Here is a 25,474-nt window from a genome sequence, read left to right on the forward strand (position 1 = left end):
ACCCACTACTTTACATTGTAGTAAAGTGTCATTTCTTCAGTGTTGTCACATGAAAAGATATAACAACATACTTACAAAAATGTGAGCGGTGTACTCACTTTTGTGAGATACTGTGTGTATATATATATATATATATATATATATATATATATATATATATAGAGGGAGTGAGAGAGAGTGAGAGAGTGAGAGTTAGATAGATATAGATAAATAGATGGATAGATATAGGTGGATAGATAGATAGATAGATATAGACAGACAGAGAGAGACAGATCGATAGATAGATGATAGACATACAGATAGATTTTATATATATGTATATATATATATATATGTAGGCACTCTCCGTTTAAATTCACATATCTTTACTGTGTAATAAGTGACGTCACTTATTACACAGTAAAGATATGTGAATTTAAACGGAGAGTGCCTACTTTATTTGGAATATTTAACTTGTTGGCTGAGCACCCCGGAGGACAGGAGTTGTGAGTGCTAAACCAGAAGGAATTATATATATGTATGTATATATATACAGTATATATATATATATATATATATATATATATATATATATACAGGGAGTGCAGAATTATTAGGCAAGTTGTATTTTTGAGGATTAATTTTATTATTGAACAACAACCATGTTCTCAATGAACCCAAAAAACTCATTAATATCAAAGCTGAATATTTTTGGAAGTAGTTTTTAGTTTGTTTTTAGTTTTAGCTATTTTAGGGGGATATCTGTGTGTGCAGGTGACTATTACTGTGCATAATTATTAGGCAACTTAACAAAAAACAAATATATACCCATTTCAATTATTTATTTTTACAAGTGAAACCAATATAACATCTCAACATTCACAAATATACATTTCTGACATTCAAAAACAAAACAAAAACAAATCAGTGACCAATATAGCCACCTTTCTTTGCAAGGACGCTCAAAAGCCTGCCATCCATGGATTCTGTCAGTGTTTTGATCTGTTCACCATCAACATTGCGTGCAGCAGCAACCACAGCCTCCCAGACACTGTTCAGAGAGGTGTACTGTTTTCCCTCCTTGTAAAGCTCACATTTGATGATGGACCACAGGTTCTCAATGGGGTTCAGATCAGGTGAACGAGGAGGCCATGTCATTAGATTTTCTTCTTTTATACCCTTTCTTGCCAGCCACGCTGTGGAGTACTTGGACGCGTGTGATGGAGCATTGTCCTGCATGAAAATCATGTTTTTCTTGAAGGATGCAGAATTCTTCCTGTACCACTGCTTGAAGAAGGTGTCTTCCAGAAACTGGCAGTAGGACTGGGAGTTGAGCTTAACTCCATCCTCAACCCGAAAAGGCCCCACAAGCTCATCTTTAATGATACCAGCCCAAACCAGTACTCCACCTCCACCTTGCTGGCGTCTGAGTCGGACTGGAGCTCTCTGCCCTTTACCAATCCAGCCACGGGCCCATCCATCTGGCCCATCAAGACTCACTCTCATTTCATCAGTCTATAAAACCTTAGAAAAATCAGTCTTGAGATATTTCTTGGCCCAGTCTTGACGTTTCAGCTTGTGTGTCTTGTTCAGTGGTGGTCGTCTTTCAGCCTTTCTTACCTTGGCCATGTCTCTGAGTATTGCACACCTTGTGCTTTTGGGCACTCCAGTGATGTTGCAGCTCTGAAATATGGCCAAACTGGTGGCAAGTGGCATCTTGGCAGCTGCACGCTTGACTTTTCTCAGTTCATGGGCAGTTATTTTGCGCCTTGGTTTTTCCACACGCTTCTTGCGACCCTGTTGACTATTTTGAATGAAACGCTTGATTGTTCGATGATCACGCTTCAGAAGCTTTGCAATTTTAAGAGTGCTGCATCCCTCTGCAAGATATCTCACTATTTTTTACTTTTCTGAGCCTGTCAAGTCCTTCTTTTGACCCATTTTGCAAAAGGAAAGGAAGTTGCCTAATAATTCTGCACACCTGATATAGGGTGTTGATGTCATTAGACCACACCCCTTCTCATTACAGAGATGCACATCACCTAATATGCTTAATTGGTAGTAGGCTTTCGAGCCTATACAGCTTGGAGTAAGACAACATGCATAAAGAGGATGATGTGGTCAAAATACTAATTTGCCTAATAATTCTGCACTCCCTGTATATATGGAGAGAGAGTGAGTGTTAGATAGATATAGATAAATAGATGGATATATAGATATAGAAATATAGATAGACTGATTGATAGAAAGAGAGATAGATATAGATAGATAGATAGATAGATAGATAGATAGAAATATAGATTGCTAGATAGATAGATGAAAGATAGATAGATAAATAGATAACTAATAGATACATTAATAGAAAGTGAGATACATAGAAAGAGATATAGATAATTGATAGATAGATTAATAGAAAGATAGATAGATGACTGATAGATAGATTAATAGAAAGATAGATAGAAAGATATATAGATAGATAATTGATAGATAGATTAATAGAAAGATAGATAGATGACTGATAGATAGATTAATAGAAAGATAGATAGAAAGATATATAGATAGATAATTGATAGATAGATTAATAGAAAGATAGATAGATGACTGATAGATAGATTAATAGAAAGATAGATAGATAGATAGATAGATAGATAGAAAGATATATAAATGATTGATAGATAGATTAATAGAAAGAGAGATAGATGACTGATAGATAGATTAATAGAAAGATAGATAGATAGATAGATAGATAGATAGAAAGATATATAAATGATTGATAGATAGATTAATAGAAAGAGAGATAGATCGATAGATAGATTAATAGAAAGATAGATAGATAGATAGATAGATAGATGATTGATAGATAGAGTAATAGAAAGATAGATAGATGACTGATAGACTGTAAGGGTGCCAAGAATCAGACTGAGACGAGAAGTGCAAAAATAATCACACCTTTATTAATAGCAAAAAATAATCCACAAGTCAAATAACAAGCCAGGAATCAAAACCAGAGCTGGTAGTCAGACAAGCCGAGTCAGGAGCCAAAGTGAATAGTCAGACAAGCCGGAATCAGGAACAAGGAAAACAGCAGAGTCAGGAACAAGCCAGGGATCAGGAACCAGGAAGGACGTCAGGCAGCCAGGTAATACACAGGAACTCTCACAAACAGGTCTGAGACAACGCAAAGGCAAAGTATACTGAACAGAGGCCCTTTAAATAATAAGTGATGACATCACAATTCTGAGACTGCATCCTGTCTCACATGGATGATGCACACCAGTCTGGCCATAAAAAGGAAGTGCAGGAATTGAGCAGCATCGCCCACAATGCACCATAGTCAGGAAGAGAGGTGAGTAAAATGGCTGCCAGCAGCGCATGGCAAACACAACAGGGAAAAAACCCTGACAGTACCCTCCCCTCAACGACCCCTCCCCCACGGGAGGACAAAAGGCTTATTGGGGAAACGGGCATGGAAGGCACGGAGGAGGGCTGGAGCATGAACATCAGAGGAGGGAACCCATGAACGCTCCTCCGGACCGTAGCCTCTCCAGTGAACCAAATACTTTACATGGCCCCTGGACATACGAGAGTCAATAATGCTGCTGACCTCATACTCCTCATGGTTGTCAACAAAGATAGGACGGGGACAAGGCAACACAGTGGTAAACCGATTACAAACCAATGGTTTCAAGAGGGAGACATGAAAAACATTGGAGATGCACATAGCAGGAGGAAGGTCAAGAGCGTAGGCCACAGGATTAACCCGTCAGAGTATTCGAAAAGGACCAACATAACGGGGAGCCAATTTATTGGAAGGTACACGAAGGTTCAAGTTGCGGGAGGACAGCCAAACTCTCTCACCAACCTGGTAGGAAGGTGCGGGCAGACGCCTACGATCAGCCTGGAACTTTTGGCGCTGCATAGAACGATGAAGGCAATCCTGAATCTGCACCCACGTGGAAAAGAGTTGCCGGAGATGCTCCTCCAAATCCGGAATACCCTGAGACATGAATGAATCGGGCAACAAGGAACCCATAATTCACCATGAACGGGGATATCTCCTTGGGTAACCCATGTAAATGGAAGACCTCCCGGGCAAAAATTGAAGCAAGCTCCTGAGCGGTAGGCAGCTTCATAAAGGGAATGCAATGTGGCATTTTAGAAAAACGGTCAACCACCATAAGGATAACAGTATTGCCATTGGAAACAGGGAGCTCGACAATGAAGTCCATGGAAAGATGTGTCCAAGGACGCTCACCATTAGCAATAGTTTGAAGAAGACCCACAGGAAGATGTTGAGGAGTCTTATTCTGTGCACAAACTGAGCAGGAGGCAACATACGCAGCAACATCAGAATGAAGACTTGGCCACCAGAATTGTCGATTGACAGACCAAATCATTTGGTTCTTGCCTGGGTGACCTGCGGCTCTAGGATAGTGGTAAGTGTGCAAAAGTTTAGTTCGAAGATTCTCAGGAACAAAACACTTACCACTAGGTTTCTCAGGAGGTGCATTGGTTTGTGCAGCCAGGATCTCCTCCCCCAAGGGAGAAGTCAAATTAGTACGTATGGTAGCCAAAATATGGTCAGGAGGTATAACAGGAGTAGGTACAGACTCCTCCTTGGACAAAGGCGAAAATTTTCGAGAGAGGGCATCAGCCCTAACATTCTTACTACCAGGCAGGTAGGAGACCACATAATTAAACCGAGACAAAAATAGCGCCCATCTGGCCTGTCGGGGCGACAAACGTTTTGCTGCAGATAGATAAGTTAAATTCTTGTGGTGAGTAAGAATGAGCACTGGAACACTAGTACCCTTGAGAAGATCCCTCCATTGCGTAAGTGCCAAAATTATGGCCAGTAATTCCCTGTCGCCAATTTCATAATTGCACTCCGCTGGAGACAATTTCTTAGAGAAGAAACCACACGGATGCAAGGAACCGTCAGGCATAGGACATTGAGACAAGAGGGCACCTACTCCAGTCTCAGACGCATTGACCTCAAGAACAAAAGGCAGGACAGGGTTAGGATGAGCCAGAACTGGAGCGGCAGCAAAGGCAGTCTTAAGACTATCAAAGGCCTTAATGGCAGTAGGTGACCAATGGAGTGAATCATTCTCTTTACGGGTCATGTCTGTGATAGGTTTGACCAAGGAAGTTTAAACTTTCTATAGTAATTGGCGAACCCCAAAAAACATTGAATAGACCAAAGACCAACTGGGCGAGGCCACTGCAGAACTGCAGATAACTTGTCAGGATCCATGGAGAACCCTGCAACGGAAATAACATAACCTAGGAAGGTTACTTGAGTCTGATGGAACTCACATTTCTCGAGTTTACAAAACAGGCCATTCTCACGTAGTCTCTGAAGAACCTGTGTAACATCAGAACGATGAGCCTCACGTGTGGGTGAGTGTATGAGGATGACGTCTAAGTACACCACAATACACTGTTGCAACATATCTCATAGGACATCAAATTCCTGAAAAACAGCAGGAGCATTACATAGGCCAAAGGGCATTACAAGATACTCATAATGCCTGCTCCTGGTGTTAAATGCTGTTTTCCATTCGTGGCCCTCCTTAATCCTAACGAGATTGTATGCTCCTCTCAAATAAAGTTTAGAAAAGACCGTAGCTCCCTTGAGGCAGTCAAAGAATTCCGTAATAAGCGGAATATGGTAAGCATTCTTAATGGTAAGACGATTAAGACCCCTATAATAGATACATGGTCTTAACTCGCCACCCTTTTTCTTCACAAAGAAGAAGCCAGCCCCTGCAGGAGAGCAGGATTTGCGGATGATCCACCGCGACAGAGCATCGGCAAAATACTCCTCCATAGCACAATTCTATGCAACAGACAGAGGGTACACCCGGCCCCGAGGAGGAATGGCTCCGGGTTGCAGGTCTATGGCACAATCGTAAGACCGGTGAGGAGGCAATTGAGAAACCGAAGAAGTGCACAAGACTTTAACTGGTTTCTGAAGACAAGTGGAAATACATTGCGGGGACCACAACAAAATTTCGGACCTGCGCCAGTCGAGACTGGGATTGTGCTTTTGGAGCCAGGGATAACCCAGAACAACTGTAAAATGCAGAGAGTTTATCACCTGGAACTGGAGGGTTTCAAAATGGAGAGCCCCAACAGCCATGGGCAACGGAGCAGTTTCGTGAGTAACGAGTGCGGGCTGAAGGGGCCTGCCATCAATGGCCTCAATAGCAAGCGGAACGGATCGAGGCAAAACAGGAATGGAGCGCTTTGATACAAAAGCACTGTCAATGAAATAGCCCGCAGCACCGGAGTCAACAAGAGCCTGGGTGACTATGGAGGAGTCCACCCAGGAAAGGACAACCGTGACCAAAGGTTTCTCCTTAAGCGGATAAACCACCCAAGGTCTGCCCCCGACAGGACCTTAGGTGTGAGCGTTTCCCGGCCGTGTAGGACAAGACTTCAAAAGGTGGCCCTGTAACCCACAATAGAGGCAGAGCCCCTCCCTCCTCCTAAAGGCCCTCTCCGCCACAGAGAGACGCATGAATCCCAGCTGCATCAGCTCAGCAGTACCTGGTGACTCGGGACCAGGAGGCATGGGAGGAGAGGGAGGCATGGGTGGGAACGAACACGTAGGAGACAACGGAACAGGACGCTTCCGCAAGCGCTCCTTGAAAGAGGGCCTCTCTCTGAGTCTGATGTCAATTAGGATAAAAAAAGACACCAATGCCTCGAGATCCTCTGGTAAACCTCTGGCAGCAACTTCGTCTTTAATCTCATCAGAGAGCCCATGAAAGAAGGCGGCAACAAGGGCTTCATTGTTCCAACCTACCTCTGCGGCAAGCGTATGGAACTCAATAGCATACTGAACAACAGATCTTGTACCTTGCTGAATGAACTTGAGTTGTTTAGCAGCATAAGAGGAGCGAGCCGGAACATCAAATACCCTTCGAAAGGAGGCTACAAATTCAGGGTAATTTGAAATCACAGGTTTATTAGTCTCCCACAAGGGATTAGCAGCCCAGGCAAGAGCTGTGTCAGAGAGTAACGAGATGAGAAATCCCACCTTAGCTCTGTCAGAGGGAAACGCCTGAGGTAACATCTCAAAGTAAATGCCCACCTGGTTCAAAAACCCTCTGCACTGAATAGGATCGCCTCCATATCGCTGAGGTAGAGGTGCAGAACCGGACATGCTTCTGGTAGGCATAGGTGCAGCAGTGGAAACAGGAGCAGCCGTAACTTGCGGGACACTTTGGTCCAAATGTGCAGTGCGAGTCAGCAGGGTTTGCAGGGCTAGTGCAAATTGATCCAAGCGGTGATCCTGTACATCCATCCTGGAAATGATGGCAGGTAAAGGTGGATTATTAGCACCATCAGGATTCATGGCCTTTGCGTAATGTCAGGGTGCCAGGAATCAGACTGAGACGAGAAGTGCAAACATAATCACACCTTTATTAATAGCAAAAAGTAATAAAAAGTCCACAAGTCAAATAACAAGCCAGGAATCAAAACCAGAGCTGTTAGTCAGACGAGCCGAGTCAGGAGCCAAAGTAAATAGTCAGATGAGCCGGAATCAGGAACAAGGAAAACAGCAGAGTCAGGAACAAGCCAGGGATCAGGAACCAGGAAGGATGCCAGTCAGCCAGGTAATACACAGGAACTCTCACAAACAGGTCTGAGACAACGCAAAAGCAAAGCATACTGAACAGAGGCCCTTTAAATAATAAGTGATGACATCACAATTCTGAGACTGCATCCTGTCTCACATGGATGATGCACACCAGTCTGGCCATAAAAGGAAGTGCAGGAATTGAGCAGCATCCCCCACAATGCACCATAGTCAGGAAGAGAGGTGAGTAAAATGGCTGCCAGCAGCACATGGCAAACACAACAGGGAAAAAACTTCTCTGAGGCTGCGGACATCAATCCACCCGATCGTGTATGATCGGGTTGATTGACACCCCCTAGCAGCCGATTGGGCGTGAATCTGTAGGGGGCGGCATTGCACAAGCTGTTCACCAGAGATGATTGTGCAATTTAAATGCTGACAGTGTATGCTGTCGGCATTCAGCGATGTCTGGTGGACATGATCCACTACAGTGGATCATGTCTGACAGTCATTGATAAATCAGCCCCAATGACTGAACCTATCACCAGTGGGAATTTACTTATCAAGGCTGAAGAGATACAAACATGATCACCTGGCTATACAGACACATTTCATACAGTATATTTTTTTAAAGAAAGGGACTTGTCTACTATAATATACATTTTATTAGGGGTCTCTAGACATAATGGATTTTTTTGATTGAGCTTGTAAATTCTCATTCCCATTCCCCATGACTTTTACAAAGATCTGGATGTCTGTGGCTTTGCAAGACCCCTACCATTTAAAAGAGTATGGGATTATCTTTCAAATGAGGGGTCTTGAAGGTCTATGGCTAGTAAGGGAGCTGAGATTGAGGGGTTTAAACAGACACCCCCCCATCCAGCTCCTATACCTGCCTGTTGCATTGTGGTTCCGCCCCCTCTGTGATGTCATCACGCACATTTGTGGTGACAACACTCGCACTCCCATGTGGCTCTTGGAGCGGCGCTCGCTATACTACCAATAAACAGTCCTGCAGTGCAGAGGGTTTGACATCCTGATGCTGTAAACAGCGATTCCCCTTAAAGGGACATGAAACCCAATTTTTTTCTTTCATGATTTAGGTAGAGCATACAATTTTAAACAATTTTTCAGTTTACTTCTATTATCAAATTTGCTTCATTCTTTTGGTATCATTTGTTGAAGAAGCAATGCACTACTGGTTTCTAACTGAACACATGGGTGAGCCAATGAGAATCGGTATATACAGTCATGGCCAAATATATTGGCACCCCTGAATTTCTGTCAGATAATGCACCACAGAAAATTGTTGCAATTGCAACTGTTTAGGTATTCTCATGCTTATTTCTTTTGTTTGTATTTGGTATGACACAAAACAAGTGGAGAGAAAAAAAAGCCAAATCTGACACATTCCACGCAAAACTCCAAAAATTGACTGGACATAATTTATTGGCACCTTCTCAAAATTGTAAGAAATAATTGCATTCCAAGTTTGTGATGCTCCTGTAATTTGTAATTAAACTCACCTGTGTCAATCAACAGGTGCAGACAATATAGAAATCACACTGGCAACCAATTAAAATGGTGAAAAATTGACTCAACCTTTCTGTTGTGTGTCTCTGTGTGTCACACTGAGCATGGAGAAGAGAAAGAGAAGCAAAGTATTGTCTGAGGATTTGAGAACAAAAGTTGTGAAAAAGCATGGACAATCTCAAGGTTACAAGTCCATCTCCAGAGATCTTTATGTTCCTGTGTCCACTGTGCGCAACATTGTCAAGAAGTTTACAGCCCATGGCACTATAGCTAATCTCCCTGGACGTGGACAAAAGAAAAATATTTATCAAAGATTGCAACAAAGGATTGTTTGAAAGGTGGATAAAGAACCTCAATCAACTTCCAGACAAATTCAAGATGAACTTCAGGCTCAGGGTACAAATGTGTCAGCTCGCACTATACGCTGCCATCTGAATGAAAAGGGACACTATGGTAGGAGACCCAGGAGGACCCCACTGCTGACACAGAAACATAAAAAAGCCAGATTGGAGTTTGCCAAAACTTACCTGAGGAAGCCAAAATCCTTTTGGGAGAATGTGCTGTGGACAGACAAAACAAAATTACAGCTTTTTGGTAAAGCCCATCATTCTACTGTTTTCAGAAAAAGAAATGAGGCTTTTAAACAAAAGAATACCGTCCCTATAGTCAAACATGGTGGAGGTTCACTGATGTTTTGGGGTTGCTTTGCTGCTTCAGGCACTGGATGTCTAGACTGTGTGCATGGCATTATGAAATCTGAAGACTACCAAAGAATTCTGTGGTGCAAAGTAGGACCCAGTGTCAGAAAGTTGGGTCTCTGTCAGAGATCATGGGTCTTACAGCAGGACAATGACCCAAAGCACACGTAAAAAATCATCCAGAAATGGTTTAGGACAAAGCGCTGGAGAGTTCTGAACTGGCCAGCAATGAGTCCAGGGGGCCTATCTATCAAGCTCCGAATGGAGCTTGATGCCCCGTGTTTCTGGCGAGCCTGCAGGCTCGCCAGAAACAGCAGTTATGAAGCAGCGGTCACAAAGACCGCTGCTCCATAACCCTGTCCGCCTGCTCTGAGCAGGCGGACAGACATCGCCGGAATTCAACCCGATCGAGTACGATCGGGTTGACTGATACCCCCTGCTGGCGGCTGATTGGCCGCGAGTCTGCAGGGGCGGCGTTGCACCAGCAGCTCTTGTGAGTTGCTGGTGCAATGCTGAATACGGAGAGCGTATTGCTCTCTGTATTCAGCGAGGTCTGGCGGACCTGATCCGCACTGTCGGATCAGGTCCGCCAGACTTTGTTAAATTGGGGCCCAGATCTCAATCCCATAGAGCATATGTGGAGAGATCTCAAAACAGCAGTTGGGAAAAGAAACCCTTTTAATCTGAGAGACCTGGAGCAGTTGGCGAATAAAGAGTGGTCCAAAATTCCAGTAGAGAGGTGTAAGGAACTAATTGATGGTTACAGGAAGCAATTTATTTCAGTTCTTTTTTCCAAGAAGTGTGCTACCAAATAATAAAACGAGGGTGCCAATAATTTTGTCCAGTCCATTTTTTGGAGTTTTGTGTGGATTTTGTCAGATTTGGCTTTTTTCTCCACTTTTTGTGTCATACCAATACAAACAAAAGAAATAAACATGAGAATGCCTAAACATTTGTAATTGCAACCATTTTCTGGGCGAAGTGGTGCATTATATGACAGAAATGCAGGAGTGCCAATATTTTTTACCATGACTGTATATGCAGCCACCAATCAGCAGCTAGAACCTAGGTTATTTGCTGCTCCTGAGCTTACCTAGATAAGCTTTTAAGCAAAGGATAACAAGAGAAGGAAGCAAACTAAATAATAGAAGTAAATTGGAATGTTGTTGAAAATAGTATGTTCTGTCTAAATCATGAATATCTAATTCTGAATTTACTGTCCCTTTAATGATGAGAATGGATCGTCGTGTGCATACAGTCAGCAATTTACATGACAATTTGCTCTCACATGCGGTTAAGAGTGAGATTCCTAAACGTCATTTCTCGATAATGCTTTTGGAATTTACATGTTCTCGCATTTCCTGCAGATCTTGTTAGTTGTATGAGATATCACAAATCTGTCTATTAAATACATATACATATGTAAATGTCTGTCCTGCCACCTACAGAGGGGCTATACAATAGTGCTGAAAAAGGGTTAATGAATCTAGACCATATATTGATATATACATCTAAAATTACATCTGTGGATGTTTTAAATCACTGCAAATCCGCAAGATAATAGAATTATTTCAAATAATCTTACAATATTGTCAAACGTGTTGAAAAGTCCAGTTTATTTAAATTTATCAGCACACTTTTGTGCTTTCAATTGGATGTGCACATTTTGTTGCTGAAATAGAGGAATGTAGCTAGGGCTGCACCGATAAAAAATTTTTTAAGACCGAGTACAAGTATCGATAAGTTTTTTTCAAATACTCTCCGATACCAATAACAGATACTTTTTTACAATTTGAAAAGCTAGTGATCTGTCTATTAGAGATGTGCATTTGGGATTCGGACAAATTTTGCTGATTTGTCGAGTCGTTTGATATACGAACAGCCAAATACGTTATTGGACGAAAAATGAATGATTGCTTGACAAAATCATTTTGTTCATTTGTTCATGCATTTGATGCTAAAAAAAGTGCAGGAATGGGAGAAGGAGCTATAGAGGCCGATTTACCAAATGTCTGTCGGACCTGATCTTGATAAATGGGCCTTATATTGTTTGTTTAATAAGCTCCTTTGTAATGATATACTGGGGATCATACCATTCATTTGTCCATTGTCCCCTGTCCAATCCGGCTTTAATATTACTATTGAGTGATATTAAGGACAGCCAATCAGGCACTAAATGCTGGGTTTTAGTCATACAGTAGTTGTATGTTCTTTTTAATTGTTCAAATCCTATCATGTAAGAATTGTGTTAATACTAAAGGGTAGATTTATCAAGCAGCGAATGCTGCTTTCTACGCCCATCATTTTAGGCTCACCTGAAACGGAAGTTAAGAAGCAGCGGCCATAAAACCACTGCAACTTAACTTCTCTGCCATTCTTCACTAGAAATACTTGTGCAATGATAAATGCCAACAGCATATGCTGTCGGCATTTGGCGAGGTTGAGCGGACATGATTAGCTACAGCGAATCATGTCCGCTCGACCATTGATAAATCTACCCCTAGTTGTCTATATTAGCTGTCCCCATTGGAAATAATAATAAGAAATCTGAATCCAATATTCATCCGAACCGAATGCCTGCATAAATGAAATTCGTCGAAAAAAAACGTTTAAAAAAAATCCCCCCCCAAAAAATGTATGCTTACCTGATAAATTTATTTATTTCCCTGGTAATTACTGTTGGGAATATCACTCCAGGCCAGCAGGAGGAGGCAAAGAGCACCACAGTTAAACTGTTAAACATCCCTCCCTTACCCACAACCTCCAGTCATTCGACTGAAGGGAAATAGAGAAAAAGGAGTAACACGGTGTAGAGGTGCCTGAGGTTATAGTCAAAAGAACAACTGTCTTAAAATAAAGGCTGGGGACATGTGTTACGGTTACCCTTAGTCTCGCTGAGAGATGGACCGCTTAGTAGCCTGGATCCCTATTGCTAAAGAGGGGAGAAGCTGCTTTCCATAGTATTCTATATGAGTCTCGCAAATATAGAATAATCTCCCTTAGCTGCAGTACAGCTAGGATACCCTTCTGCCCACAAAAACGAGTCAACGCTGCGATTGAGGGTCAAACAAGAACTCAGGACTGGGATGCCCAGCCTGCTTTTTATTAAGGTTACATGCACACAGGGCACTCCCAGGGGGGGGGGGGGAAAGCACAAAATCCCCCATCACACAGTTAGATAGAGAGCAATGTCCTTTGACAGGCCACAATAGGATTACAGTACTTAAGATAACAAGTTTACAAGTTCATCTTATCAATTAGCAGTCTGGCTCCAGAGGTGATTAGACAATGGTTTCTAAAAGCTGAAAAAAAAGTTAACTCTTTATGAAATGATACTTGTTACGGTTTTCTTGGAGCCCTTCTTAGGCGCTGGCTTGCTGGTTCAGGCATTGCTGCTGGGAAATAAGCTCTTCACAACAAAATAACTAATGCTTCTGTAACAGTGCTCCCTTTCTGTGGAACACTCTGGCAGACACGGTCTGACCCCTTTTCGGGGCAGACTAAGGCTGTCCAGACCGCTGGTTATGCGGGGCTGAGGTCGGTTTGTCTGGACAACCCGTCGGCGTTGCCATTCTGTTTCCCAGGTCTGTAAGTAATGGTGAAATTGAAGGGTTGCAACGATAAGCTCCAACGTAATAGCCTGCCGTTATCTCCAGAGACCCGGTTCAGCCACACCAACGGGTTATGGTCGGTGACCAGGGTGAACTCCTGACCATATAAATAGGGAGTCAATTTCTTTAATGCCCACACCAAAGCCAAACACTCCTTTTCGACCGCTGCATAGCTGACTTCGCGGGGCAGGAGCTTCCGGCTGATGTAGGCAACTGGATGCTCCCCTCCATCTTCGCCTACTTGGCTGAGGACGGCTCCCAGCCCGAACATGGAAGCATCTGTATGGACGATAAAACGTTTGTTAAGGGCTGGGGCCGCCAAGACAGGAGCGTTAATTAGAGCATTTTTGAGAGCCTGGAAAGCCGTTTCACAGTGGGGAGACCACAGGACCTGTCGAGGTAAGTTCTTCTTGGTCAAGTCAGTCAGGGGTTTGGCAAGTGTGCTGTAGTCTGGTACGAACCGTCTATAGTACCCTGCCGTGCCCAGGAAGGCTAGGACCTGAGTCTTAGTGATGGGGGTGGGCCAATTGGCAACAGCTTCTATTTTGGCCGGCTCTGGTCGCTGCTTTCCACACCCCACCCGGTGACCAAGGTACTGTACCTCGGCCATCCCAAAGTGGCATTTTTCTGGCTTCAGAGTCAGGCCAGCAGCCCGGATCTGATCCAGAACCATTCCTACATGAGCTAAGTGGTCCTCCCAGGACTCACTGTGGATCGCTATGTCGTCCAGGTAGGCGCAAGCAAAACTCTGGAAGCCATCCAGGAGCCTATCCACCAAGCGCTGGAATGTAGCTGGGGCATTCTTCATCCCAAACGGCATTACCCTAAACTGATATAAGCCGAATGGGGTGACGAATGCCGACTTGGGGATAGCCTCCGGGGCCAGGGGAATCTGCCAGTAACCTTTGCAGAGGTCAATAGTGGTCAGGTAATTTCCCCTGGCTATACGATCGAGTAGCTCGTCTACCCTGGGCATAGGGTAAGCGTCAGTCACGGTTTTTTCATTGAGCCTCCGATAGTCTACGCAGAACCGGGTGGTCCCATCTTTCTTGGGCACCAAGACAACTGGGGAGGCCCAGGGACTATCGGAGGGCTCAATTACCCTGAGCTGGAGCATCTCATCGATCTCCTTCTTCATTCCTGTCCTAACTGCTTCGGGGATTCGGTACGGAGCCTGGCGCAAGGGAGCTTGTCCCGGAGTATCTACCTGGTGGGTGGTTAAAGTAGTGTACCCTGGCTTCGGGGAGAAGGTGAGGTGTTTGGACTGGAGGAGTTGGCTGAGCTGCTCCCTTTCAGTGGGGCTAAGTCGGTCTCCTATCTGAACCTGAGCCACTATACCTGTGGGGAGACTCTTTTCTAAGAGGTCTGGAATGGGTAGACTGTCGGGGTCTTCCTGAGGGGAACAACATACGGCCGTCACGTTCTCTGGTCGCTCAAAATATTCCTTGAGCATGTTTACATGGAATGTCTTTCTAAGATTGTTGTCATGGCAGCTAGCTATCACATAAGTGGTGTCTCCCCTTTTCTCTACGATCTGGTAGGGACCCTGCCAGGACGCCTGCAATTTGTCTGTCTTCACCGGCTTAAGTACTAACACCTTTTGTCCTATGGTGAAGATTCTCTTTCGGGCCCCCCGATCGTACCATACTTTCTGTCTTCTCTGGGCCAACTGGAGATTAGCCCGCACGGATTTGGCTAATTGCTCCATTCGGTCCCTGAGTTCCAGCACGTATGGCACAATGGGGACACCGTCAGCCTCCATCTCTCCCTCCCAGTGCTCCCGGATCAGGTTTAGGGGTCCCCGTACCTTTCTTCCGTAGAGCAACTCGAAGGGAGAGAACCCTGTCGTTTCCTGGGGCACCTCCCGATAAGCAAATAGGAGGTGCGGCAGGAAGCGTTCCCAGTCTCGGTATTCCTGAGTGAACGTCTTGAGCATTTGCTTGAGGGTCCCATTGAACCTCTCACACAGCCCGTTCGTCTGGGGGTGGTATGGGGAGCTCAGGAGGGACTTAATTTTGCAAACCTGCCAGAGTTGTTGGGTCAATTCAGCCGTAAATTGGGTGCCTCGGTCGGATAGGATTTCTTTTGGAAATCCTACCCGGGAGAACACCTGTACTAGTGCATTCGCTACCGTATCCGCTTGTATGTTGGATAGGGCGACAGCCTCTGGGTACCTGGTAGCGTAGTCCACTACGGTAAGAATGTAGCGCTTACCGGAGGGACTAGGGGTAGCCAGTGGTCCCACTAGGTCAATAGCAACCCGGCTGAAGGGTTCCTCTACAATGGGCATATTTACTAGATGGGCTTTAGGGTGATCGCCTCGCCTTCCTACTCGTTGACACACATCGCAGGTGTTACAGTAAGTTCTAACGTCAGCGTGCACCCCTGGCCAAAAGAACGTGTGAGTAATGCGGTGTAGGGTACGGGTTACGGCTAGGTGGCCTGCTAAGGGGATGTCGTGGCCTATCTTGAGGATTTCTTGACGGTATTTGTGGGGCACTACCAGCTGTCGCCTACGCTGTCCCCTTTTCTCTGTCCAGCGGTATATTTTCCCTTTTTCCCATAAGAATGTTTCGTTATCTGCCCCGCCCCCTCCGGTCTCTGCTCGTTCCCGGTACTTTTGTAAAGTCGGGTCAGTCTTAGACTCTGTCTCGAAAGCATCTGGGGTGTCCCAGGGTATGGGGCCTAACATGTCAGGCAAGGTCGGGGTAGGTCTTACCTGTGTCTCCCGCACTGGTGAGAGCTCTCGCTCCATCCGGGCTTGGGCCCGTGTAGTCACTGGGTCCGCCTCGTTGTTGCATACTGGAGCATAGGCAGAAGTCATGGGGCCCAAATCGTTGCCCAGTAGTACTTCGGCAGGTAAATTATCCATTATGCCCACGTTCACAGCCCCCTTTCCCGCTCCCCAATCAAGATGCACTTGAGCTGTTGGAATTTTGTACACATCCCCCCCCGCCACTCTAACGGCCACAGTCTGTCCGGATCGCTTGTGCTCTGGCACCAAATGACTCTGTACCAGCGTGATAGTAGCCCCTGTGTCTCTCAATCCCTCTGTAGATCGCCCCTCGAGCCATACCTTCTGCCGATGGTGCTGGCGGTTATCTGAGGCAGCATATACAGGGTCCACCTCGTGAAGCGGCCCCACATATCCCTCCATAGGGGCCTCTTGGTTAACACAGAGGGCCCGGGCCAGACGATAGGACCCAGAGGGGTAATTGTAATTCCTGGGTGTCTGGTGCGTATTAAGGGGGCAGCTAGCCATGAAATGCCCTGGTTGCTTGCATCGGTGGCAAGTCGGTCTGGGACGCTCAGAGCTGTTATTGTGTGGTCCTGAGTGTCGGACGGGCCCTGTGGGCACCGGGGCTCGGAATTCAGCACGAGGGGGTGCACGGTAAACCTCTCTGGGTTTAACCCGTGCTGGAGCTCGATAGTTCATGGGTTCGTGAAGACGGGAGTCATAATGTTCATCGGCCAATTTGGCTGCTTCTTCTAAGGTAGAAGGCCGCCTGTCTCGCAGCCATTCCTTCCCTTGCTGTTCCATGCCATTATAAAAATGTTCTAAGAGAAACAATTGTAAAATTTCCTCACCAGTCACCGCTTTACTTCCGCTCAGCCAGTGATTTGCCGCTCTCCGCATTCGGTGCGCCCATTCCATATGGGTATCGTTAGGCTTCTTTTTCATGCCCCGAAACTGTCGGCGATACGTGTCCGGAGTTACAGCGTACCGTCGCAACAGTGTCTCCTTAACTAGCTCATACTGTGTCACTTCCTCAGCACCCAGAGTACGAAAGGCTTCCAGGGCTCGCCCGGATAGTTTCCCAGACAATATCGTGGGCCACTCTCTGTTGGGAATCTGGTGCAGGGCACATTGCCTTTCGAAGTCCGCCAAATATTCATCAATCCCTGTCTCGCTCTCTAGGAAGGGTCGAAATGCCGCATAGGGTATCTTGGGCCTCCCAGCATTTTCGACAGGGATGATTACCTGCGGGGCTTCAGCATTGCGGTGTGCGTTCGCTAGGTTGAGTTCGTGGGCTCGAGTCTCTCGTATATCCTCGTCCGCCTCCGCCATCAACTGCTGTACCAATTCCATGGAGGGGTTCGGCCCGTATAATGAGAGCCTTTCCCGAACAATCCTGGTTTTTTCGTCACTAATCGTGGTCGGTGTTTCCGCCATTGTGAAGCTCTGATCCAGTTCGGTCAATTCTGCGATCAGCTCTCTCCTCGGCCGGTTGCTGGCGTACCCCCCTCTGCTTTCAAGTAAATCCTTTAGGGTTGTACGCTTCAATTTTTCGTAAGCGCTCTCCATCCGTTCTGTACCTCTCCTAGGAAATCCAGGAAAATCCCGCCGCTGCCGCCACTGTTACGGTTACCCTTAGTCTCGCTGAGAGATGGACCGCTTAGTAGCCTGGATCCCTATTGCTAAAGAGGGGAGAAGCTGCTTTCCATAGTATTCTATATGAGTCTCGCAAATATAGAATAATCTCCCTTAGCTGCAGTACAGCTAGGATACCCTTCTGCCCACAAAAACGAGTCAACGCTGCGATTGAGGGTCAAACAAGAACTCAGGACTGGGATGCCCAGCCTGCTTTTTATTAAGGTTACATGCACACAGGGCACTCCCAGGGGGGGGGGGGAAAGCACAAAATCCCCCATCACACAGTTAGATAGAGAGCAATGTCCTTTGACAGGCCACAATAGGATTACAGTACTTAAGATAACAAGTTTACAAGTTCATCTTATCAATTAGCAGTCTGGCTCCAGAGGTGATTAGACAATGGTTTCTAAAAGCTGAAAAAAAAGTTAACTCTTTATGAAATGATACTTGTTACGGTTTTCTTGGAGCCCTTCTTAGGCGCTGGCTTGCTGGTTCAGGCATTGCTGCTGGGAAATAAGCTCTTCACAACAAAATAACTAATGCTTCTGTAACAACATGGACTCACCATATCCGGAAATAAATACATTTATCAGGTAAGCATACATTTTTTTTTTCTTTCCTAAGATATAGTGACTCCACGGCTTGAGTAATTACTGTTGAGAACCAATACCCAAGCTAGAGGACACGGATAAATAGGGAGGGAAAAGACATGCAGTTCTAAACAGAAGGCACCGCCGCTTGAAGAAACTTTCTCCCAAAAGAAGCCTCAGCCGAGGCAAAAGTATCAAATTTGTAAAATTTTTTAAAAAAAGTATGTAGAGAAGACCAAGTTGCAGCCTTGCAAATTTGTTCCACAGAAGCTTCATTTTTGAAAGCCCAAGAAGAGAATTGATATTTCTATTAGAAACAACCTTAGGACCTAACTTAGTACGAAGAACCGCCTTATCGGCATGAAAAATAAGATAAGGGAATCACACTGCAGAGCTGAGAGTTCCGAGACTCTTCGAAGCAGAAGAGATAGCAACAAGAAACAAAACCTTCCAAGATAACAACTTAATGTCTATGGAATGCAACGGTTCAAACGGAGCAAGCTGTAAAACTTTAAGAACAAGGTTAAGGCTCCAAGGAGGAGCAACTGACTTAAAGGCAAGCCTAATTTTGACCAAGGCCAGACAAAAAGATTGCCCATCTGGCACATCCACCAAACGTTTATGTAGTAAAACTGATAAAGCAGAAATCTGACCCTTCAGGGTACTGACTGACAATCCCTTCTCCAGGCCTTCCTGAAGAAAAGATAAAAATCTAGGAATTCTAATTCTACTCGAAAAGAAGCCCTTGGATTCACACCAATAAAGATATTTACGCCATATCGTATGGTAAATCTTTCTAGTAGCTGGCTTGCGAGCCTGAATCATGGTCTCAAAAAAAAAAGGCTTAGACAGAATTAAGCGTTCAATCTCCAAGCAGTCAGCTTCAGAGAATCGAGATTTGAATGAAGGAAGGGACCCTGAATCAGGAGGTCCTTTCTCAGAGGTAGTCTCCAAGGTAAGAGAGATGACATCTGAAGACTGAAGAGAGAGGAAAGAGAAAATAATTTTGTTTTTCCTGACCTCTGTCAGAAAACTCTTCATCAATAAAGAATCAATTATGGTCCCTACGAACACTACTCTTGTAGCAGGGGAAAGGGAGCTTTTTTGCAGATTCACATTCCATCCGTGGGAATGAAGAAAAGACAATGGGGCCTAGTTATCAAGCCGTCAACCTCAAATACGCTGGAATTCCGCAGCGTATTTGTGGCGAGGCTGATTCGCCTTAGTTATCAAAGGATAGAGACCGGCAAAAGTAGAATTTTGTGACGTAAACTTCGATCCGCCGGACTCAGTCCGACACAGATCGATTCTTACGTCACTCCAGATGTTCCGCACACAAGTGCGGCACAATCTGACTACTTTTGCTAGTTATCAAAAAACTAGCAGGTACGCTCCGCACTTTTCCGGCCCAGCGTACCTGGACATCCCATTCATTCCTATGGGAGCTGTCTACACCTAACACCCTAACATGTACCCTGAGTCTAAACACCCCTAATCTGTCCCCCTACACCGCCGCAACTAAATAAGGTTATTACCCCCTAAACCGCCGCTCCCGGAGCCCACCGCCACTATAATAAACTTATTAACCCCTAAACCGCCGTTCCCGGAGCCCACCGCAAGCTACTCTATACATATTAACCCCTAAACCGCCGCTCCCGGAGCCCACAGCAACTATAATAAATGTATTAACCCCTAAACTGCCGCTCCCGGAGCCCACCGCCACCTACATTATACCTAGTAACCCCTATCCTGCCCCCCTATACCGGCGCCCTCTATAATAAAGTTATTAACCCCTATCCTGCCGATCCCGCACCTCGCCGCAACTAAATAAATAGTTTAACCCCTAAACCGCCGCTCCCGGACCCTGCCGCAACCTATATTAAATTTATTAACCCCTATCCTGCCCCCCCTACACCGTCGCCACCTATAATACATTTATTAACCCCTATCCTGCCCCCCACTACACTGCCGCCACTGTAATAAAATGATTAACCCCTAAACCTAAGTCTAACACTAACCCTAACACCCCCCTAACTTAAATATTAATTAAATAAATCTAAATAATATTTCTATTATGAACGAAATTAATCCTATTTAAAACTAAATACTTACCTTTAAAATAAACCCTAATATAGCTACAATATAAATAATAATTATATTGTAGCTATCTTAGGATTTATTTTTATTTTACAGGTAACTTAAAATAAAAACTTATTTATTTTAACTAGGTACAATAGCTATTAAATAGTTATTAACTATTTAATAGCTTACCTAGCTAAAATAAAGAGAAATTTACCTGTAAAATAAAAACTAACCTAAGTTACAATTACACCTAACACTACACTATACTTTAATAAATTATTCCTATTTAAAACTAAATACTTACCTGTAAAATAAACCCTAAGATAGCTACAATGTAATTAATAATTACATTGTAGCTATTCTAGGAAGTATATTTATTTTACAGGTAACTTTGTATTTATTTTAGCTAGTTAGAATAGTTATTAAATAGTTATTAACTATTTAATAACTACCTAGCTAAAATAAATACAAAATTACCTGTAAAATAAATCCTAACCTAAGTTACAATTAAACCTAACACTACACTATCATTAAATTAATTAAATAAATTAACTACAAATAACTACAATTAAATACAATTACATAAACTAACTAAAGTACAAAAAATAAAAAAGCTAAGTTACAAAAAATAAAAAAAATAAGTTACAAACATTTTAAAAATATTACAACAATTTTAAGCTACTTACACCTAATCTAAGCCCCCTAATAAAATAACAACCCCCCCCAAAATAAAAAAAATGCCCTACCCTATTCTAAATTAAAAAAGTTCAAAGCTCTTTTACCTTACCAGCCCTTAAAAGGACCTTTTGTGGGGCATGCCCCAAAGAATTCAGCTCTTTTGCCTGTAAAAGAAAAATACAACCCCCCCCAACATTAAAACCCACCACCCACATACCCCTAATCTAACCCAAACCCCCCTTAAAATAACCTAACACTAATCCCCTGAAGATCATCCTACCTTGAGTCGTCTTCACTCAGCCGAGCAGCGATGGAACTGAAGAGGAGACCCGGAGCGGAAGAAGTTATCCTCCAAGTGGCGCTGAAGAAATCTTCCATCTGATGAAGTGATCCTCCAAGCGGCGCTGAAGAAGTCTTCCATCCGGGCGATGTCATCTTCCAAGAGGCGCTGAAGAAGTATTCTATCCGGGCGATGTCATCTTCCAAGCGATCGGGATTGGGAAGATGGGATTGATTGGAACAGCCAATAGAATGCGAGCTCAATCTGATTGGCTGATTGGATCAGCCAATCGGATTGAACTTGAATCTGATTGGCTGATTCAATCAGCCAATCAGATTTTTCCTACCTTAATTCCAATTGGCTGATAGAATCCTATCACCCAATCGGAATTGAAGGAACGCCATCTTGGATGACGTCCCTTAAAGGAGCCTTCATTCGTCGGTAGTCCGTCGGTAAAGAAGGATGTTCCGCGTCGGCGGGATGAAGATTGAATACCCGCTTGGAAGATGACATCGCCCGGATAGAAGACTTCTTCAGCGCCTCTTGGAAGATGACATCGCCCGGATGGAAGACTTCTTCAGCGCCGCTTGGAGGATCACTTCATCGGATGGAAGATTTCTTCAGCGCCGCTTGGAGGATAACTTCTTCCGCTCCGGGTCTCCTCTTCGGTTCCATCGATGCTCGGCTGAGTGAAGACGACTCAAGGTAGGATGATCTTCAGGGGATTAGTGTTAGGTTATTTTAAGGGGGGTTTGGGTTAGATTAGGGGTATGTGGGTGGTGGGTTTTAATGTTGGGGGGGTTGTATTTTTCATTTACAGGCAAAAGAGCTGAATTCTTTGGGGCATGCCCCACAAAAGGTCCTTTTAAGGGCTGGTAAGGTAAAAGAGCTTTGAACTTTTTTAATTTAGAATAGGGTAGGGCATTTTTTTATTTTGGGGGGGGTTTGTTATTTTATTAGGGGGCTTAGATTAGGTGTAAGTAGCTTAAAATTGTTGTAATATTTTTAAAATGTTTGTAACTTATTTTTTTTATTTTTGTAACTTAGCTTTTTTTATTTTTTGTACTTTAGTTAGTTTATGTAATTGTATTTAATTGTAGTTATTTGTAGTTAATTTATTTAATTAATTTAATGATAGTGTAGTGTTAGGTTTAATTGTAACTTAGGTTATGATTTATTTTACAGGTAATTTTGTATTTCTTTTAGCTAGGTAGTTATTAAATAGTTAATAGCTATTTAATAACTATTCTAACTAGCTAAAATAAATACAAAGTTACCTGGCGACGGTGTAGGGGGGGCAGGATAGGGGTTAATAAATTTAATATAGGTTGCGGCGGGTTCAGGGAGCGGCGGTTTAGGGGTTAAACTATTTATTTAGTTGCGGCGAGGTGCGGGATCAGCAGGATAGGGGTTAATAACTTTATTATAGAGGGCGACGGTATGGGGGGGCAGGATAGGGGTTACTAGGTATAATGTAGGTGGCAGCGGTGTCCGGGAGCGGCGGTTTAGGGGTTAATACATTTATAAGAGTTGCGGCAGGGTCTAGGAGCAGCGGTTTAGGGGTTAGTAACTTTATTTAGTTGCGGGGGGCTCCGGGGGCGCCGGTATAGGGGGTAGAACAGTGTAGTTTAGTGTGGGTGCTTAGTGACAGGCTAGCAAGAAAGCTGTAAAAAAGCCGAAGAGCAGCGAGATCGGATGAGTGATAACTCTCACAGTCCGCTGCTCATCGCCCCGTACTTGGTGCGCAGCTTTTTGACAGCTTTTTTGATAACTTAGGCGAATTTTTGCAGGTCCGCGGCGGTGATGTGAGGCGAGCTTAGGCGGGCGTATTGGGCCAGCGAAAACAGGTAAAATAGACACGTTGATAACTACCCCCCAATATCTCTGTGTGAGATTTTGCTAGTTGAAAAGATGGCACCTTAACCAATATGTCGTCCAGGTAGGGTGCCACAGCAATTCCATGAGAACGGATCACTGCCAAAAGAGCCCCCAGAACCTTTTAAAAAATTCTGGGTGCTGTAGCTAGACCAAATGGAAGGGCCACAAACTGGAAATGTTTGTCCAGAAAGGCAAATCTCAGGAATCTGTGATGGTCCCTGTGACCTGTGATAGGAACATGAGGATGCGCATCCTTTAGGTCTATGGTTGTCATGAACTGACCCTCTTGTACTAAAGGAAGAATGGAGCATATAGTCTCCATCTTGAAGGATGGAACTTTGAGAAACTTGATTAGACACTTCAAGTCTAGAATGGGAGGGAAAGTTCCCTCTTTTTTGGGAACCAAAAATAGGTTGGAGTAGAATCCGAGACCCTGTTCCTGCACTGTAACTAGAACTATCACTCCCAGGGAGGAAAGATGTTGCATACATTTCAAGAACGCCTCTCTCTTTATCTGGTCTGCAGATAATCTTGAGAGAAGGAATCTGCCTCTGGCAGGAAAAGTCTTGAATTCCAATTTGTAACCCTGGGATACTATGTCCACAGTCCAGGGATCTGGGACACCTCGTATCCAGACTTGAGAGAACTGAGAAAGTCTGCTCCCCACCTGAACCGATCCTGGATCGGGGGCAAGCCCTTCATGCTGATTTGGAATCATCTGTGGGTTTCTTTGATTGTTTCCCCTTGTTCCAAGACTGATTGGGTTTCCAAGAAGACTTGGATTGTTCCTGCTTGGAAGAAGAAGGGGAAGGCTTTCCTCTGAAGTTACGAAAGGAAGGAAAATTACTCTGACGCCCTTTAGGCCTATTCTTCTTATCTTGAGGTAGAAAAGGCCTTTTCCACCCGTAATATCAGAGATCATTTCTGCCAAACCGGGTCCAAACAAGGTTTTGCCCTTGTAAGGAATCGCCAGAAGCTTGGCTTTAGAGGAAACTTCCGCAGACCAGGATTTCAACATAATGCCTTACGGGCTAGGTCAGCGATTCTAGAAGTTTTAGCTCCTAGTCTAACAACCTGTAAAATGGCATCTGCAATAAAGGAAATGGCCAACTTAAGAGCTTTAATCCTATCTTGAATTTCATCCAAGGAAGTCTCTACATGAAGAGAATCAGACAAGGCGTCAAACCAACAAGATGCCGCACTAGTCACGGTGGCAATACACACCACAGGTTGCCATTGGAGACCTTGATGAACATAAATCTTTTTCAAATAAGCCTCCAGCTTCTTGTCCATTGGATCCTTAAAAGAGCAGCTATCCTCAATAGGAATAGTGGTTCTCTTAGCCAGAGTGGAAATGGCCTCTTCAACTTTGGGTACAGTATACCAAGGGTCTTTAATGGAGTCCTCGAGAGGAAACATTTTCTTAAAAATGGGAGACAGGGAAAAAGAAATCCCTGGTTTCTCCCATTCCTGTGAGATCCGGCCAGCACAGGAAAAACCTCTGAAGTGGAAGGTTCATCAAAGAAACTATTACGTTTACTAGATTTCTTAGGAGTGACAACAACAGGGGTATCGGAATCATCTAAAGTAGCTAAAACCTCCTTTAACAATACACAAAGGTGTTCAAGCTTAAATCTGAAGGATACCACTTCAGTCTCAGAAGAAGAAATTATACTGTCCGAATCTGAGATTTCACCCTCAGAAAGTCCTGATGTATCTTCCTCATCAGACTTATGAGAAAGGGCAACTTGGGAAGCAGAACTGGGAACAGGCACCTTACTTTCCGAGTTTCTAGATTGCGTTTCCCTGTAATCTGGGAATGGCAGCTAATGCCGCAGATGCCGCTGAAGATACCTGGGCAGCAATTTCTGCTTTTAAATCAACTCCACTAGGAGTTATAGAGGAACCGCAGGGCACTACATGTGACACCATTGAGACGTGGGACATAACAGGAGAAAGATTAGGTATTATTTTAACAGCATCATCCTAAAAGACATTAGGCTCACAAATTTTACCTTTGCAAGGTTTTCTTGAAACATGAAGAACAAAATTGCATAGGAGCTGCAATTTGTGCATCTAAACATAATAAGCATGAATTTATGAGAGCAGGCTCTTGCTCCATATCATACATGTTGTAAAACAGTAAATAAACTTGTACAGATAAGTTTCAAAGATTTTA

The sequence above is a fragment of the Bombina bombina genome, chromosome 7, assembly GCF_027579735.1.
Source record: "Bombina bombina isolate aBomBom1 chromosome 7, aBomBom1.pri, whole genome shotgun sequence".
In the NCBI taxonomy this organism is placed as follows: domain Eukaryota; kingdom Metazoa; phylum Chordata; class Amphibia; order Anura; family Bombinatoridae; genus Bombina; species Bombina bombina.